Source organism: Arachis hypogaea, chromosome 18 (genome assembly GCF_003086295.3).
Source record: "Arachis hypogaea cultivar Tifrunner chromosome 18, arahy.Tifrunner.gnm2.J5K5, whole genome shotgun sequence".
Taxonomy (NCBI): Eukaryota; Viridiplantae; Streptophyta; class Magnoliopsida; order Fabales; family Fabaceae; genus Arachis; species Arachis hypogaea.
In genome coordinates this window covers 97185242-97189852 of record NC_092053.1, presented here as the reverse complement: position 1 = coordinate 97189852, position 4611 = coordinate 97185242, and the positions used below count along the sequence as shown (strand labels likewise).

General features: G+C 35.4%; 1 non-coding gene across 1 annotated transcript; it reads left to right on the top strand.

The window, feature by feature from the left end:
- The first annotated feature begins 1537 nt into the window (after nucleotides 1-1537).
- LOC112773685 (small nucleolar RNA R71) lies at nucleotides 1538-1645 on the top strand. Its single transcript, XR_003188222.1, has one exon. It is a non-coding gene; the product is annotated as a small nucleolar RNA R71 (small nucleolar RNA).
- Nucleotides 1646-4611: the final 2966 nt, after the last annotated feature.

The following is a 4611-nucleotide window of genomic DNA, read 5'->3' as shown; positions in this document are numbered from 1 at the left end:
AGAGAAGCTTTTTCTGCTTCCTCTCCATGGTTGCAGAGGGAGATCCTTGAGTTTTAAACACAAGGGAGTCCTCATTCCATTGAAGGACTATTTCACCTCTGTCAACATCAATCACAGCTCTTGCTGTGGCCAGGAAAGGTCTTCCTAGGATGATGGATTCATCCTCTTCCCTTCCAGTATCCAGGACTATGAAATCAGTAGGTATGTAAAGGCCCTCAACCTTTACTAATACATCTTCTACTTGTCCATAAGCCTATTTTCTTGAGCTGTCTGCCATCTCTAGTGAGATTTTAGCAGCTTGCACCCCATAGATTCCCAGTTTCTCTATTACAGAGAGGGGCATGAGGTTTATTCCTGAACCAAGGTCACATAGAGCCTTAAAGATCATGGTACCTATGGTACAGGGTATTATGAACTTTCCAGGATCCTGTCTCTTCTGAGGCAATGTCAGTTGATCCAGATCACTTAGTTCATTGATGAACAAGGGAGGTTCAACTTCCCAAGTATCAATGCCAAATAATTTGGCATTCAGCTTCATGATTGCACCAAGAAACTTGGCAGTTTGCTCTTCAGTAACATCCTCATTCTCTTTAGAAGAGGAATACTCATCAGAGCTCATGAAGGGCATAAGGAGGGTTAATGGAATCACTATGGTCTCTAGATGAGTCTCAGATTCCTTTGGTTCCTCAGAGGGAAGCTCCTTATTGGTCACTGGACGTCCCAGGAGGTCTTCCTCCTTGGGATTCACGTCCTCTCCTCTCCTCACAGGTTCGGCCATGGCGCTTATGTCAATGGCCTTGCACTCTCCTTTTGGATTCTCTTCGGTATTGCTTGGGAGAGTACTAGGAGGGATTTCAGTGATCCTTTTACTCAGCTGGCCCACTTGTGCTTCCAAATTTCTAATGGAAGACCTTGTTTCATTCATGAAACTTACAGTGGCCTTAGATAGATCAGAGACTAGATTTGCTAAATTAGAAGCATTTTGTTCAGAGTTCTCTGTCTGTTACTGAGTGGATGATGGAAAAGGTTTATTATTGTTAAACCAGTTTCTTCCACCATTATTAAAGCCTTGTTGAGGCTTTTGATCCTTCCATGAGAAATTTGGATGATTTCTCCATGATGAGTTATAGGTGTTTCCATAAGGTTCACCTAAGTAATTCACCTCTGCTATTGCATGGTTCTCAGGATCATAAGCTTATTCTTTAGAAGATGCCTCTTGAGTACTGTTGGATGCAGCTTGCATTCCATGCAGACTCTGAGAGATCATATTGACTTGCTGAGTCAATATTTTATTCTGAGCCAATATGGCATTCAGAGTATCAACTTCAAGAACTCCTTTCTTCATAGGCGTCCCATTGTTCACAGGATTTCTTTCAGAAGTGTACATGAACTGGTTGTTAGCAACCATGTCAATGAGTTCTTGAGCTTCTGCAGGCGTTTTCTTTAGGTGAATGGATCCACCTGCAGAAGTGTCCAGTGACATCTTTGATAGCTCAGATAAACCATCATAGAATATATCCAGGATGGTCCATTCTGAAAGCATGTCAGAAGGACACTTTTTGGTCAACTGTTTGTATCTTTCCCAAGCTTCATAGAGGGATTCACCTTCTTTCTGTCTGAAGGTTTGAACATCAGCTCTAAGCTTGCTCAGCTTTTGAGGAGGAAAGTACTTGGCTAAGAAAGTCGTGACCAGCTTATCCCAAGAGTTCAGGCTGTCTTTGGGTTGAGAATCCAACCATAATCTAGCTCTATCTCTTACAGCAAAAGGGAAAAGCATGAGCCTGTAGACTTCAGGATCTACTCCATTAGTCTTAACAGTATCACATATCTGCAAGAATTCAGTTAAGAACTGAAAAGGATCTTCAGATGAAAGTCCATGAAACTTGCAGTTCTGCTGCATCAGAGAAACTAATTGAGGTTTCAGCTCAAAGTTGTTTGCTCCAATGGCAGGAATGGAGATGCTTCTTCCATGTAAATTGGAATTTGGTGCAGTAAAGTCACCAAGCATCTTCCTTACATTATTATTATTTTCGGCTGCCATCTCCTTTTCCTGTTCGAAAATTTCTGAAAGGTTTTCTCTGGATTGTTGTAATTTAGCTTCTCTTAGTTTTCTCTTCAGAGTCCTTTCAGGTTCTGGATCTGCTTCCACAAGAATGTTCTTATCCTTGTTCATGCTCATATGACAAAGAAGAGGGCACAGAAAAATAATAATAATAATAGAGATCCTTTATACCACAGTATAGGGATCCCTGTGTGAGTAGAAGAAAAGAAGAAGAAATTCGAACACAGATAGAGGAGGGGGTTCGAATTTGGTGATGATGTGAGGAAGAGATGTTAGTAGATGAATAAATAAATAGAATAAGATGAGAGAGAAGGAGGGAATTTTCGAAAATTATTTTTGAAAAGGAGTTAGTGATTTTTGAAAATAGTTTTTGAAAAAGGTTAGTATTTTTTTCGAAAAAAATTTTTTTTAAATAAAAAATAAAAATAATTAGTTAATAAAAAAGAAATTTTTGAAAAAGAGGGAAGATATTTTTGAAAATTAGAGAGAGAGAGTTAGTTAGGTAGTTTTGAAAAAGTTAAGAAACAAACAAAAAGTTAGTTAGTTAGTTGAAACAAATTTGAAAAGATAAGAAGTTGGGAAGTTAGAGAAGATATTTTGAAATCAAATTTTGAAAAAGATAAGATAAGAAGATATTTTTTTGAAAAGATATGATAGAAATTAGTTTTTGAAAAAGATTTGATTTTTAAAATCACAATTAATGACTTGATTCATAAGAAATCACAAGATATGATTCTAGAACTTAAAGTTTGAATCTTTCTTAACAAGCAAGTAACAAACTTCAAATTTTTGAATCAAAACTTTAATTGATTATGTTATTTTCGAAAATTATGATATAAAATAAGAAAAAGGTTTTTGAAAATTAATTTTTTGGAATTTTCGAAAATAATCATGAATTTTGAAAAAGATTTTGAATTTTGAAAAAGATTTTGAAAAAGATAAGATTTTCAAATTGAAAATTTGATTTGACTCATAAGAAACAACTTGATTTTAAAAATTTTTGAAAAAGTCAATCCAAATTTTCGAATTTGATGAGAGAAAAAAAAGGAAAGATATTTTTTTTATTTTTAAAATTTTTATGAAAAACATGAAAATTATGCAATGCATGAAATTTTTAGATCAAAACATGTGATGCATGCAAGAATGCTATGAATGTCAAGATGAACATCAAGAACATAATTTTGAAAAATTTTTAATGCAAAGAAAACATGCAAGACACCAAACTTAGAATTCTTTAATGCTTAGACACTAAGAATTCAAGAATGCATATGAAAAACAATAAAAGACACAAAACAAAAAATCATCAAGATCAAACAAGAAGACTTACCAAGAACAACTTGAAGATCATGAAGAACACTATTAATGCATGATATTTTCGAAAAAATGCAAGATGCATATGCAATTGACACCAAACTTATAACATGACTCAAGACTCAAACAAGAAACACAAAAATATTTTTGATTTTTATGATTTTCTAATTTTTTTGTATTTTTATTTATTACTTTTTTTCGAAAATTATTGTGAAAAATAAAAATAAGAATTTCAAAATTTTTAATATGAATTCCAGGAATCTTGCCATGTTAGTCTTAAAGTTCCAATCAAAGGGTCAGGCATGGCTTAATAGCCAGCCAAGCTTTAGCATATAATTACATGGACTGGAGTGATTAGTTGAATGCCAATCCCAAAGTAGTTTGGGTATGGTTTTACAGCCAGATAGGCTTCAACATGCTTCATGAAACACTAGAATTCATTCTTAAAAATTCTGAAGAAAAATAATATTTTTGAAAATATTTTTAATTAATTTTTTTTTCAAAAACAAAGGAGAAATTTTTGAAAGATTTTTGAAAAATTTTTTAAAACAAAACAAAAAGAAAATTACCTAATCTGATCAACAAGATGAACCGTCAGTTGTCCAAACTCAAACAATCCCCGGCAACGGCGCCAAAAACTTGGTGCACGAAATTGTGATTACACATTCATAATTTGTCACAACCTCGATACAACTAACCAGCAAGTGCACTGGGTCGTCCAAGTAATACCTTACGTGAGTAAGGGTCGAATCCCACGGAGATTGTTGGTATGAAGCAAGCTATGGTCACCTTGCAAATCTCAGTCAGGCTGATATAAATTGATAATGGTGTTTTCGAATAATAATTAATAGAATAGGGATAGAAATACTTATGTAAATCATTGGTAGGAATTTCAGATAAGCGAATGGAGATGCTTTCGTTCCTCTAAATCTCTGCTTTCTTGCTATCTTCATCCAATCAGTCTTACTCCTTTCCATGGCTGGCTTTATGTGATACATCACCACTGTCAATGGCTACTTTTGGTCATCTCTCGGGAAAATGATCCAATGCCCTGTCACGGCACGGCTAATCGTCTGGAGGCATCACCCTTGCCAATGGCTTCATCTTATCCTCTCAGTGAATAATATGCTCACGCACCCTGTCACGGCACGGCTATTCATCTGTCGGTTCTCGATCATGCTGGAATAGGATTTACTATCCTTTTGCGTCTGTCACTAACGCCCTGCAATCGCGAGTTA